The sequence below is a fragment of the Apodemus sylvaticus genome, chromosome 11 (genome assembly GCF_947179515.1).
Source record: "Apodemus sylvaticus chromosome 11, mApoSyl1.1, whole genome shotgun sequence".
Classification (NCBI taxonomy): domain Eukaryota; kingdom Metazoa; phylum Chordata; class Mammalia; order Rodentia; family Muridae; genus Apodemus; species Apodemus sylvaticus.
The window spans coordinates 59063330-59078504 of NC_067482.1; the positions used below are offsets into that span (position 1 = coordinate 59063330).

Sequence of the window (15175 nt, forward strand, 5' to 3'; positions counted from 1 at the left end):
GGGGACAAGGAAGAAAAATGTGTAAATCTGTTTACACTTCTTTGTTCCCACAGAAAGGGACACAGGAGCAAAAGGTGCCTGATATGAATTTGATACAGAAGAAGGCATTTCTGGTCCTAAGGGGTTAATGTCTATCGCCATTTGTTTTACCTTGCCAGTGAGCAGTTTTGATTATTGCTATTATATTATTGTTTCAGACCCCTAATTTTCTCACATGATGGAAAATTTCTAAACTCAAAAAAATTTAGTATGTACTTATAAATTAGTCAAAATTCATTTTCCTTTCAGTAGTGAGAATTACCTCCCAGACTCTAGACGCCTATTATGAGTCTACCCTATAATAAAGAATGTTAATCTACTCCTATTAAAGTGTTACTCAGAGAAACGAGGTTCGCTCTCACAAGATCGGGAGTCATTTACTTGAAAATAAATCATTTCTTATAGTGGGAAGCATTCAGAGAGTATGGTGACAAGTGAATTGGGTGCAAATTGCCAAATCAGCTAATTTTCAGCATCAAAATCAGCATCAGCAGCACCAGCATCTGAGAGTTTCTGAGCTCCTCTGTGCCAAGCTGCACAAAACCACTTCTGTTAGCCACCGGTCACACATTACCATCTTTCCACTGACTGCATTAAAATTGTCATCCTTCAAGAGAGCACATTTTTGTAAGAATTAAATTTTTCTGTCACCAGGTGCATAGGTGATACTGCATAAAGAAATGATGGTTTAATGAGTGCATGATAAAAATGATTACATTGAGGAAAAATAATTAGTAACAATGATGGCTACCACTATGAAACACCACTGCTTGCTGTATATTGTCACACACATCCCTTTTATTTTCATATATCATTCCACATGGAATATATATGTATATATGCATATATATATGTGTGTATATGCATATATATATATATATATATATATATATTCATTTTACACATGTAGCCACTGAGTTTTAAAGAACATTACGTGATTTCACCAAAATCACACAGTTGACAAATGAAGATCTAACATTGAATTTCTAAATTTATCTGACTTCAAAGTCTATATCATTGATAAAAATAGGGAGACCGTACTTCTTGGGTGACAGCCATCCTTTACAAAGATGCATCAAGCTGCTTCTTTGCTCAATATATTTAAAAATAGAACGGAATGTCTCCTCTTCGTGTTGGCCTGTGCAGAGGCACTGGGTAGTTGGGGAGCTGGTGTGCCCGCCAGTTCCATGGATAGGTTAGATTCTGTAACATGCCTGCAGCATTACATGGGTCTTAAGAGAACGCTCCGGGTGGGGGGAGTTAGGGCTGAGGAGTGAGCTGCAAACAAAGGTTTGTGGTTGGTTATACTTTCCCAGGCTCTGCTGCTGGGTCTTAGAGAGTTCATGTGAGGACTTGGCTGGTTAGAACTGGTAAATTGAACATTCCTCATCCAGTACCCTTGTCAGGTTACAGGCCCATTCTAAGTCATGCAGCATTAAATAAACAGTTCTTTTAGAATGTGTCTATCTCTATAGACCTCCTATCTAATGATCAGCTATGCCTACTCCATATTGGGTGAATGCCACACATTTTGCAGATGATGGTGCTGGGATAACTGAAAAGCAGGGGGAGGTTTATGTGGTAATCATTACCTCCCAGGGAGGCCGGTTTCAGAACTTTCCCCATGACCTTAAGTCCCCATATTTCATGTTGTGGAATCTGCATGTAGTACTTCTCCTTTATAGCTTCAGGAGCTGTGGCTCGGTAGCCAGTCAGTTATCTATATATAGATGCTTAATCTATGCTCTGCCACTCTTTTTGTTTCCCTATAGAACTCCCCACACTGATAGAATTGTTTGCAATGGCTAAAACGCATGGTTCATTTAATTTAATCTCTCATTAGGTCATTTTAAGCCAATGATTCTCAACCAAAGGCAATTTTGCACCTCAGGGGACATTTGACAGTGTCTGGAGGTATGTTTGATTGTTAAGGGTAGGTTACAAGATGATACCACTGGTACTTTGTAGTTGGAGAAAAGGAATGACACTAAGTACCCTACCATGTATAGAGCAGCCCATTGCAGAAAAGAACTGTTGATTACAAATGACTGGTGCTGAGCTTGAGAAGCCCTGGTTGGTTTATTATTTATTATTATTATTGTTGTTGTTGTTGTTAATCAGTGAAGTTTCTCTTTATGAAGTGGTTTGATCAGACTACTGAGGTGAAAGTGTAGTCAAGATTGAGGTTCCTTATAAACTTGTGGAGATGCCTGGACCTGAGGCCTCATGCGTCAGCTGTTCCTAACAACAGAGGACTAGGGTGACTGTTTTGACAGAGGCTCCTAGCAGTCCTCTCTGATGTCACAGGATCTCTTCTTTGTCCAGGCAAAGGGTAAGGTCATATGTGGCAACGCTATCACCAGCAACAGCGGCAGTGTCACGAGCCCTTGGAGAGAGTGCTGGCTCCCTCACTCCTTGCCCTCTAGTGTTAAACTCACACAATCACTCCCACGATGGGAAACAAGAGTGAGCAGGAGGGAAATTCTCAAATTGAGTCGTTCCATATTTAGGGACAGAGTCTTCTTTGCCTGGCCACAGTCTTGTGTGCCCTCTGACAAAGTAGCTTTTCACAAGAGCTGTTTCCCAGGGCCGTCCACTCCTGTGGACTTTCCTCCTGTGTTCCTTCCCCTTCGCCTGATCCTCAAAGTCCTGCCTCATCACATTTGAGAAGGCCGTTGCCTTGAGCAAGCCAAACAGTCCCAGCTCTGCCTGTGCTGATCTGTCAGTTATAAGCATTATTATGTTGTACCTCTGCCTCCCAGGATAAAATAAGCCATTGAGGAGTTAAACATTTTTCCCTGACTCAAGTTGCACATGGATGACATTGCTGGAATCTGGCCATCGGGTTCTGAATCATAATCAGCACAGCGAGCGAGGTTCAGGCTGGTGTGATGGTGCAGCTGAACCATCATGTGATGTTGGGAGTGTTGGGAGTGTGGAGTATTCACTTCCTTTGGCCCCTAGCATTTGGGTGAAATCTTAAGTTTAGTTTTTAACTCAACATGACAAACATAAAATAAGGAACGGTAATGAAAGCATGGAGGTGAAAGGCTGGGAAGATGGCTCGGTGATAAAGCACTTACCACACAAGCATGAGAGCCTAAATTTGGATCCTAAGCACCCGTGTCAGAAGACAAGAGCGGCAGTGCATGCCTGAAACACTGCTTGGTGGGCGGAGGCAGGAGGTTCCCAGGAACCCTTTGGCCAGTCAGTCTATTTAACTGGTCAGCTCCAAGTTTGTGAGAGATCTTGTGCCAAAATTAAGATTGAAATTGATTAAAAACAACACCTGATTTTATCTTCTAACCTCCATATTAGCAAGCTTAGGCGTACACACACACACACACACACACACACACTCTATACACAAATACTCTGTATTAAAACATTAAAATGTATATCTAAAAACATACATTATTTATACACACAGAATACTACAGTTCAATCTCACAGTTTCTGAAAGAATAAATTCTAAATGTGGCCCAAGCAGTGCTAACCTATAGTTGGTTAAGTTATTTACTGGACACCAATTAACCTGTGCTTACAAAACTCATACTTGGATGTGTAAGCGAAGGTGACTACGTATCACCCAGAAGCCACTCTGGAGTGAACAGGGCGTAGAGCCCATAAGGACAGCTTCCAGTGCCTGCTCCATGTGTAAGGAAAACAGGATGCTGTCTGTGAACAAACTGGTAGCAAGATTTATGTTTTAGAATATTGCAACATGACTTCCTTCCCCAGTTGCCTTTGTGCATTGTTTGGTGGAGAATAAAGGAGTGCTTTCAGGGCACAGGGCTGTGTAAAGACGGGGTGGTAGGGAGTTCAATTAAATAGCACTCGGGCCTTTCTGGGTCACTGTGAGCTACCTTGTCTGGGCTTCATTTTAACACCTGCTTCAATGCCTTCGTGTAACAAGTGAATGGACATCTTTCATTCATTCATCTGGTCCTTCTGAATGACGCTGCTTAGGATTCCTTAGAACACTGGCATGCGGGAATGCAGTTGTCTGGAGGTCATTTCCTACAATGGACACAGAGGAGAGCCTATGGTAGAGGACTCAACAGTTTTAGCCAGCACTCAGTTTTAGTAATGACTGCAACTTTCGCAGTGAGGTTTGAGGTTCTGAACTTGTGTAGGCGAAGGATGAGTGGGGACTCCTTGTTGTCTATGTGGAAGGTGTTCTCCTCTGCACTGCTTAGGAAGTGAGAGATGGAATCTCTCAAAACACTTGATTATCTTGGTAGGAGTATAGGTGGCATTGTTATTTTTTCCTGTGGCTTTCTATCATATTCTAACACTTTCAATCATGGGAATATATTATGTACATTTTTAAAAAGTTAAAATAACCAATCTTGGCAAATTCACCAGACCCGTATTTGATTCAAAAGTATTGGCTGATGGCTGTCATTGAAGAATTTTCAGCTTAAAAGTGATTTTAAAAAAGTCAGTTACCTATATAGTTCAAAAGGAGATCTGTCTTCATTTTCTAAGAAAATTTAAATCCAGTTTGGGAGGCCAAATGCAGAAATGTAAAACAATTTATCCCCCCCCCCCAAAATGGAAGGCTAGATGAGCATATATGTATGCAAGTGTGTGCATACTTTTGTATGTTAACAGATGGAAAATAATGTACAGTCATATACATGCATATGTGTGTATAATAGGATTGTCTAGCACATATAGGTATTCATATATAATATGTATTAAATTTATATTGGCTGCTAGCAAACATTACATGATCATGTTTACAAGTGTACATGTATTTGTAGCTAAGGAAGGAAACAACTGTGGGGTAGATTCACCAAGGCTGGTGAGAAAGTAAAAGAAAAGTTTTTCAGAGTAGGGCTGGAGGTGAAGTATTTGGTACACTCAAAAGAAAAAAATGGACCCATGGGAAGATGTGGTATGAATTTAGATTTAATACAGTTGTGCTGTTATGTCAGGCCATGTTGTGAAGTCTTCATGCGTTTGTATGATAGAAATTAGTGCCCCACAGGAGGCCAATACAATGGAGGTGGTACCAAAGAGCAATCATGCTGGGAGATCTAAAAGGTAGAGGCAAGTAGGAGACAGGGAAGCCAGACTGTATGCATGTAATACTAGGGCAGGCAAGGGAGGAGAGAGGGGGATAGGATCCAGGGAAAGATTCAAAGAACCTTGAAGGAAAATTCCAACAGCCCTGAAAAATATGAGTTATATATAGAGGGAGGTGACAAGTAATGTTGACTTGAACACATTCCAAAGGAATCAGGTCTTCATAGATACCTCTCCTGGTCACATGACTACTCAGTGTTACAAACTGAAGTACTTCCTTCAACTTGTAAACCATTTTATATACAGTGCTTCATCTCCCTATGGCCTCAAGCAGACCATATGAACCCTAATCCACAAATGTATGTGACGTCCCCTTTCCTCTCTTGCCTTCTTGGAGGACATTTTACAACTGTCTATGGTAATGAGTGCCTGCCCCTGGTTGTGCTGGTGTCTAGGAAGACTATTTTATGAATGTTAATCCTGTTGGAATTTTAACAAAACATGCAAGAAAACCAAGCATATAAAAAGACTTACATTCATGTAATCATCAAAAGAATAAATTCCCCTTTGTTGTGCAGAGAGAGTGAATTCATTTACAATAATCACTTTTTAAAGATTTCTAGGATTCCCAATTTGCAATCAATAAATGTTTGCCATTTAAATTAAATTTACAGCCCACAACCAGATTTTGTGCCACACTTGGTAATGACACTTTCCAAGAGCGTAGACTTCAAGTAAGAAAATAATAGCCATTTAAATGGGGAGATAATTGGCTGTAACATAAGAACATTGAAGAATGTTGAAGCTCACGGAGACTTATGGAGTATTTTAAAAATTTATGTTGTACTTATCTTCACATTTGTAGTCTACCACAAAATTCCAAATTCTGATCATAAATCAGTTAGATGTTCATCTTGGAGACTCACAAATCAGAAACCAACAATCAGATCCAGTCTGTGTGCTGTTGCTGTTGCATTTGTTACTGCTACCAACAGCTTATGACACAGAGACCAACTGGGGCTTGGCCTGTGTGCATGCTTCTCTTTCTCTCTCTCTCTCTCTCTCTCTCTCTCTCTCTCTCTCTCTGTGTGTGTGTGTGTGTGTGTGTGTGTGTGTGTATGTGTGTGTGTGTGTGTGTGTGTTTATTAATGCCCCTTAGGTAAACACTTATTTTAGACTTCTTGGCTTGATAACATCTGGCTTATCTTGGGAACATCTGGTTTATCACCCGATTTTCTCCCTGCCATTATGCTGACCACTGGAAAAATATGGCTTAGGAGTTCTGCCCCACAGGGCTACGTCTTTTGGCATCCACTCTTGCTAATAAATAGCAAGTCACAGGATGCAGATTGCATGGCCATGGGTCACTCCCACATACTTCTTCAGTCTCTCTCAGTCGTGGGTCTTGTTAATGAAAGGACAAGGGGGCTAAGCTGTCTTCACCATGGAAGCCGATCCAGTTACTAGGCTCTGTAACCTAGAAAGCATGAATTTATGTTTAATTAGACACACTGATTATTTTTTATTTTTTTATTTTTTTTTACTATGTTTCACTCATTGTCTTTGACAGAGCTTGAGATTGAAGGCAGGATTTCCTGCATGCAAGCCATGCACTCTACCTCCCGAGCCTCATCTCCAGCCTCAACTTTATAGAGATTATCTTGTGCTTAGGTGAGGGACACTAGAAGACATTTCATGTCAGATACTCTGTGTGCTCTTAGAAGTGGGTGAAAGATTTGTTTGTCTTAATGCTGTTTGGTTTCCCAGAATCTCATGTGAGTTATTCATAAGTAAACATTCCTTTGTCTGGATATGTTTAGGGGAAAGAGAGAGAGAGAGAGCCAGATTCACAGGAAGAAAATCCTGAAGTTGAATCAGGAAAAGAATGACTGGCTGACTCCTTTGGTTACTTCAAAGCTGTCCACCCAGGTTAAAGCAAACACTATTCTGGGCTCTGCATTGGGCAAACAGTCCTTATGCACAGCACCTGGGTACTGTGTGGTAACCTCATACATATGCTGTTTTTATTTGTCCGTGGACATCTAGCCATGTGTTGTCATAGAAGCACAGCCCAGCAGATGGCTCACCTAGGAACGAGAAGAACCCTCAAAGCTGATACAAAGATAGATGAATGTTGTTAAACCAAGAGCCAAATTGTTCTTGCACAGTCTCTTGTCCCAGACTTCACATTTTTTTTAAACAAGGTTAATTTGTCCCTATAATTATGTGCCTATTCTTTTAGCAATGAAAACTTTTATTGTGGGTTTAATAAAATGAATTGCCTGTGATATGAAATGATTCTGGGAGGCTTTAGTTTTATCTTTTTCCTTAACCTCTCAAGCCTCCTTTTGAGATTGTGCCCTGTGCAGTTCAGATGGAAGGCAAATCAGGAGACCTCATTTTGCTGTCAAAGATGCTGACTTATAAGTAGCCGGGATGAACACAAGGAGAAATCAGACAGAAAGACACGGTGACGTATCCAGGGATTACTCTTCATAAGGGTACCATTTTTCAAAGCAAAAGTAATTTGTTATCCATGAAACCATACATTCTGAAATGATGTTAGATGATGCTTGTGTTCCTGTTCTTTCCAGAAATGTTAGAGGAATCATGCAGTTCTGGGTCCAAACACTAATGCTGCACACACCTGGGCTCTCCAGCTATTCCCACTGCAAACTATTCATTCAAGGTTCACAGCCAGATGGATTAATGAATTACCAGATCTTGGGGAAAATATTTTCACCTGACTTTTAAATACAACTTTCTCTTTCCCTGTCTCTTTAGTCTTGTGATTGGTGTTATCACTTCTATAACTTGAGCCCCTGTAGAATTCCTCCCCACCTAAAATACCTTCTTTAAGCATCATCTCCACTTTCCTATTCCTTCTCAATTTCTGTTCACAGGCAGTTATTTAAAGAGGCACAGTACAGCCAGGTTGGTCCAACAGGGATGGGAGGGAAGGCTCAGTAGCCAAATCTTTGGTACCCAGTGACCTTTTTGATGCTAAATGTGCATGATTTCCTCTCTGCTCAGCCTCGAGAATGAGTTGTGTAGGGTTCCCTGCTCAATGTGTATAGCTGGCGCTCTGAACTTTGCAGGAAAGCCTTAGAGCTATTTGAAAAGTGCTGGTGCTTGGTGAATACTAAATTACATGTAGGAAATAGTCTACAGTACCAGTTATACTTCATTTTTATTCTTGACACAGACACCTAAATCAGAGAACAGTAACATTTCAGAGATTATGCAAGCAGTTTGGGTATGTTCCAACACCATAATAGGATCAGAATTTTAAGGCCTTTTGTATTATTACCAATACTCGCTTAGTTTCTACTGCAGTGTACTTTGTAGGGAATTACAGCTTTTACTAAAAAGATTAAAATGCTATTATGCAAATGATTGCAGTATGTTATTATGTTTACAAATTAACATCCATGGCTCAACACACAAATTAACTATTCTATCTGTGTTATTAAGGATTTAATAAAGTAACTGTTAATAAAAATGGGTAGCTTGGAACACTTATTAAGAAACAATTGTGATTTAACACACACAGCTAGTATCTGGTGTTTAATGTTCTAGGTGATATAATAGTAAAATCAAGTTGAGCAAAGGCTTTAGAGAAACCACCATTGTGTGAATGGTGGAAATGTTTGCTTGAGATGATGATGCACACGAGCAAAATAGCTTCAGGCTCCAATATACAGTGGGCAGCATATCAACACATCTAAGCAGCACACACAAAGCATCTTCTATTAAAAAGTATTTCATTGAAATGAAAATTGCCCTCTGTTCCATGTCTGATATGTTCCATGCTCCTAGAGAATACTTACATTATTCTAAAATGGAGCTCAGAGCACATTTCGCCGTGGTGACTGGGACTTAGCTGCCGAGTATCACCATGTGATACAAGAGGGAAAGGCTAGCTTCAGACTAAGATGGCTTTACAAACAGGCTGCAAATTGCTATTCCTGGCTGTTCATGAGAGATCATAAAAGCCAGCAGATAAGAGCCGCCAAGGTCCCTGAGAAATGAATGTGTGTGATCATGTTATCTCTCACTTCGGATTTACTAGACGGACCAACAGCACCTTCCCTTTAGCTCCACAGGAACCGTAGGGAGAGGTGCAGAGTTTGAATAGTAAACTTTGCTGGGATGGGTTTAAATACTAAAACCATATCAAGTTGTTTCTTTTTTTTTTTTTGTATGAAAATGCCCTTCTATAACTCAACACCAAATGAAATGGATTATATGTAATAAAAATTTATATTACAAATGATTCTAAAATATCTTGTTTTGAAGAAACTGGGCTCAAGAGGGACCTAGGATTCCAGTGTTGGAATCCCCCAATAAGTCTCATGATAAGAGATAGTGGGTATTACCAAAACTTAAGCAAGCTAACAGAGAAGAGACAGGGGAATTACTCAAGTAGGTGCCAGAAAATTCAATTTACATTTCCAATATTTTGAATGTATTTTCTCACTCATCAAAGACGAAGATAACTTTAGAGGCTGCAAACAGTTACCTGTTTAGGTCTAACTGCTGAGATTAGTAACCTGACCTTCTGAAATGGAAGAGCTAAATGTTCTTAGGAAATGTACAGGCAGGGAAGCCATCGCAAAGTTGGCCAAGGTTTGTGTAATTTATTTTGTTCCAAATAGCACCTCTGTTGTTGTTGGGAAACTGCTTATGCAAATTTTTGATATCTAGCTTTAGCAAGGTGCCTGGTTCCTTCATTTCCTTCCACATTTGGATAAATTGTGTTGTTCCTCACTATTCCAAATTTGTCCTTGTGGAAGTGAACACTTGCAAATTGTTTGAGGCTTCCTAAGAGAAAGAAAGCAAAAGGAAGAAGGGGGGGGGGATCCTGGCTAAAAAACAGTTTCTGTGACAGCTTATGATTTTATGGTGTGTGGCCTTGTCCTGTTCCCAGGCACCTGATCAAGAAAGTAGTACAGTCCTGTTATGCAGGCATTCCGGAAATCTTGCCAACATTCACCTGACATTACCAGGGTTTAAAGTCCTTGAAGTAACTTTATGAAGCAGGATGGAATGCTCTGCTTCTGGACGTGGGTGACTATATCCTCACATTATCTTATTTTATAAAGATGAGGTGGGGAGGGGGGCTGGGATCCTTGCCACAAAAGGGCGGTAAAATAATTAGTCCAGGAGACAAATGTCTTGGACCATGTTTAAACAGAGCTTTAAGGACACAGTGTTCCCAACACTCACATATCTAAATACAAGCGGGTGTCAGCTGTTATACAGACCAAAGCGTAACAGCCTGCTTCCACATAGGTCATCGTCAATCCATTTTGGTCCCAGTCACACTGCACATCTGTTTTTGCGAGCTACAGCTTCTTAAGGTGGCATTTGGACTTCATAAGAGCACAAACAACCGAGCTATAAATTGCCACTGCTGGAGTTATTTTGAATAAGTGTATACTGTTTCATATTTATAATGGTGAGGCTTCATAATAGTCGCAGTGAATATATAACACCCATCAGTTCAACAAGCATGAAATTGTATGTTGTCAACTTGTCTCATAAATAGAGTCATCTTCTGGCTTGCAATAATGTCAAACTAACATTTTTTCCCCCAGAATTGTCGAGAGGGTCACAAAAAATTAAAGTTAAAATTAAGAAAAAAAAAGGAAAAAATAATCAAGAAAGAAAAAGCAAAAGAGGCAGTGCTTTCTTTAGGTAGCTCTTGTAAAGCTGAATTTCCTGCTGTTACCTTCCTTGATCTCTCTCTCTCTCTCTCTCTCTCTCTCTCTCTCTCTCTCTCTCTCTCTCTCTCTCTCTCTCTCTCTCTCCAAGAAGCTATCTTTCCTTAAATGAATGCTAACTGGTTAATTGGACAAGTTTTCTGTGTCATCCAGTGATACCATTTCTACCCAGACCTTGCAGGGTTGGTACATTGTGCAGGTTTTGCTGAGTTGTGCATTTTGTGGACATTTTTATTTTTTAAAGAAGTTTTTTTTATTCTATTCTTGTGATGAAAATAAGTGCTAATTGTTACAAAACCCTCTAACTCCGTGCTCTGTCAAGCTTCCTGCTGGCCTTTGCACCCCCGGTAACTCTTAATTCATTATCAGAGCAATAGGAAGAAGTGACAGGAAGATACTTGGTTCAAACTTTTCTGAGTCAGAAAATGAAGAGAGAGAGAGAGAGAGAAAGAGAGAGAGAGAGAGAGAGAGAGAGAGAGAGAGAGCAAAGAAATGATTGTACCAAATTTGCAACTTGCTGTAAGGATAAAAGACAAATGAAAATCATTCGCCAGCAGCTAGGGAGCAACCAGAGACTGGTCTTCACAGTAGTTGAAATTTCTGCACCAGAGGCATGAGGGACAACCAGTCTTTCTTTGCCTTTGAGAAATTCTTAGATGTGTTCATCACTCCCCGTCTTTCTTCAAATGGCCCGGAGACAAGAAAGCGTCGCAGCCTGTATCTGTAATCATTTTGACTTAGCCAGTTATGTTGCTAACTTTAAGACCTCAGGACACTGTCTGGTCTTAAATCAAACACTATGCAGATATTACTGAGGCTCATGGCCAACCCTGCTCTCTTCATCGGGTCGTCGGCGAGATGGATGGTCACGTCTTCTTGCGAGAGAAACGATTTGCTGGTCAAAGCTCTTGGTCTCATTTTTGCATTTCTTTGTGCTTTTAGGTTAGGAAGTTCACCCATTGCTTCACTGATTTATGTATCCATTCACCAGAAAATAATTATTATCATACCGTAGCATGTTCAGCTACTTGTCCATTTCTAGGGAGACTGTTTTTGAGCAGACATGTCCCCTGACTCCAGGAAGCTCATGGTGACTGATGAGAAGAGGCTTCTAATGCTGGGGGCGGGGAGTAAACATTGTACTAAAGGGACCACGGCACTCTGCTAAAGGGAGCAAAGCAGGTGCTTACTTTACCTTAGTATATTGCCCGTCAAAAACAATAAATTCTGCTCTTCTTTCTCTTTCAAAAATACCCCCAACTTGAAATTGTTGTTGTCTTTTCTTTTTCTTCTAACCTTTTTTTATTCCATATATTCTTTATTTACATTTCAAATGATTTCCCCTTTCCTGGATTCCCCCTTCCCCCGAAAGTCCCATAAGCCCTCTTCCCTCCCCCTGTAAGGACACATGCTCCACTATGTTCATAGCAGCCCTATTTATAATAGCCAGAAGATGGAAAGAACCCAGATGTCCCTCAGTGGAGGAATGGATACAGAAAATGTAGTATATATATACAATGGAGTACTATTTAGCCATTAGAAACAATGAATTCATGAAATTCTTAGACAAATGTTACCTTTTCTGGAGACAACTTCTCTCAGCTACAAGACCATTCTCTTTCCAATTAGGAGCCAAGAGATCTAAAACCTCTAAGATAGAGGCTCAGAATTTTGAAATCAGAACACCTGAGATAGGCAAATCAGGAAACTCATTGCATAAAATAAGAGTTTGCTCACTGGACCTGTTTAGGGAAATCAAGAGGAAGCCAGTCTAAAGGAAGACAGCCCCTCTGTTAGCAGGGAGCTCTTATACACACTGCTTCTGGCAATGTGTGTTGGGCTTACTGTGGACCAGAACCATTTTGTACCATTTTAGGCTTGGTGACCTTTCTCTCTGAGAATGATATTTCAGTCCAATTGGAAAGGCCCGCATGCCTTTGGCTGGTAAGAAGCACCCTATATGGGAAGCATCATTCTCTCCAAGCAAACTGTCTCTAATCCCCTGTCTCTAATTGCCGTCCCATTACCTTCTTTGGTAGAGCAACCTATGGACTGTCCTGTCCCCTTTGGTCAGGCACCCCAGGAAGAATGTCTTGTATCCGTCCACTCTCCTCTTTGGAAAAACCAAATAACATTTCCCTAACATCATTATTCAGTTAGATCCCACTCAGATTTCTATAATGCTCTGACATAAATCTCCTCTGCCCGGTCCCCTTCGAGAAGTCTATTTCTCCAGTTTAACAGCTTTTATTCTAGATGGAAAAACCTCTCTTACTGGAACGTCCTTGATGTTCCCATGGACTCTTTGCCTAAGGATATTAGCTTCCCTGGGTGTCATCTCATCTGCTCAGATGTGAACTTGGAGCCCCTGTATTCCAGACATAGTTCTCTTGGCTGTCCAAGGCACCTAGCCAGCTCAGATTCTGTCCAGAACGGTTCTCATGTCAGGATCCTCTTGTGTCTTGCCAGCCAATTCTTAGCAGGGACACCCTGCTCTCCTCTGAGCTGCATGTCTCCACCTGGCTTTTTTTGGTAGTGCAGTCTAGTGGGTAGGCTCACTTTTTATTCATATTGGAGGAGAGCCTAGCAAATGCCTGGGAATTGGAGCACAGTGATTCTCCACAAGATAAGTGGCCTCTTTTCTCCTGCTGGTTCCCAATTCCAGGGCTCTGCATACCACAGATTGGAGAGTTACATTAGGTCACAATGCTACTGTCTAGATCCTTTAATCCTCAATCCTAGCTGTGTGGCTACCATCCTAGAGGAATTTATGTCAATTTCTCCTGGGATAGATCTAGCCTGGGCTGCTTTGCAATATTTGTTCAAACTGACAATTTTAGCAAAGACGTTCTATCCACATTGAGCTAAAGAATTTTCTGTGTTTAGATGTATTTGGAGGTGACTAGATGTTGCCTGGTCTTAGCAGATAACTGAGTCTGCATAGCTCAAGCCCTATCCTGTTTAATTCGACTTTGAATGGCAAATGTGCTTCTCTGAGTCATCAGACATGATGATTGCCTCTACTGGACTGTGTGACCTGTCTGCTGCTTTAGGATACAGAAGAACAAAATATGAATCTTATGTTCAGGTAATGTCAGGGTTCTGTTCATTGTGATTCCTGGCTACATAGTCTACGGCAGATAGTGAGGTTGTCTTTCATATAGAAGATGCATGTCTAACTCAATCACAGTGGCTATTTTTATAACTTGCATTAGAAGACCTCATTTCTCTGGCCATTATTAACGTGATTAATTGTCTGAAACAGAACTGAGAAACACACCATCTTGTAAAGTTGTCTTAGAGAAGCCAAACTAGATTCAGATAGATTTTCTCATATTTAACACGTTTTATTCCCAGATAAACTTCTCCAGTCCTCCCTTCGCACTTGCTTTCTTCCGTTGAATGTGAAGTCTAAATGAGTCTTGTTGTTCTGAGCACATAAGACATGGGGTAGGAATGATTTTAAAAACTCATAAGATGGCAGAGACATGGATATTATGGGGAGATTTTCAGGTTGACAAGACTAAAACTTACAAAATTCAACACCTAGAACCAAATTATCTGGAACCATTTATTACAAGGGAATCCAAACTCTGTTTGCCTTATTCATTCCCAATCATTATTTTGTAAGAGCAAATGGTGCCACAGAAGTTAATTCTCATAATTTTGAGCGTGGCTGAAATACTTCAAACCTTCACACATGTGCAGGGGCTTGTATGCCCACACTCAAGTGAGTAAGTTAATGTTTAAATAAACAGGTTTGTTGTTTACACATATCAAGTTCTTTGTTTCATCACACAGGGCCAACTGGGCTAATTCTGGATCATTCTTTCCGTGATAAATGAGAGAATGCTCTTTGAAAATTTACAATATTTATTATTATTAATTATTTTTATGAGTAGTAATAGAGTAGTAATAGTAACCTATTGTGATAGTTCTTCACTTAACAAACATATCTATTTAGATGTTCAACAACAATGACACCTCTTGTTATTTTATTTGTTAATTATAAAACTTTGGAGGAAGAGTAGCTTGTCTTTGTGGAATTCAGTACAGCTCAGCCTGTCTACTGCTCTGTCCCCCTTTTACTGCTTCCATCTTTATGTAGCCCCCTATAACCCACAGCTACCGCAATGAGCATCTCAGTCATATAGTTCCATCCAGAACATGTTAACATATCAGCACCAATAACAATACCTTCCTTTTCATTCCTCCTATTTTGCTTGGAGACTCTTATAAGTAACTCACCAGACTTATGACCTGCAAAGCAATTATTGAAATTCACCACTTGCCTTTAGACAAAGGATTTTTAGTTAATGTATAAGACAAAGTTCCTTAAGTCTAATCTTCCCTTAGAAACCCTGGGACTCCTCCAG

General features: G+C 40.3%; 1 protein-coding gene across 1 annotated transcript in view; it reads left to right on the top strand.

The window, feature by feature from the left end:
- Positions 1-15175, top strand: part of Ppargc1a (PPARG coactivator 1 alpha) — a 131153-nt gene that overhangs the window by 44416 nt on the left and 71562 nt on the right. The window lies entirely within an intron of this gene.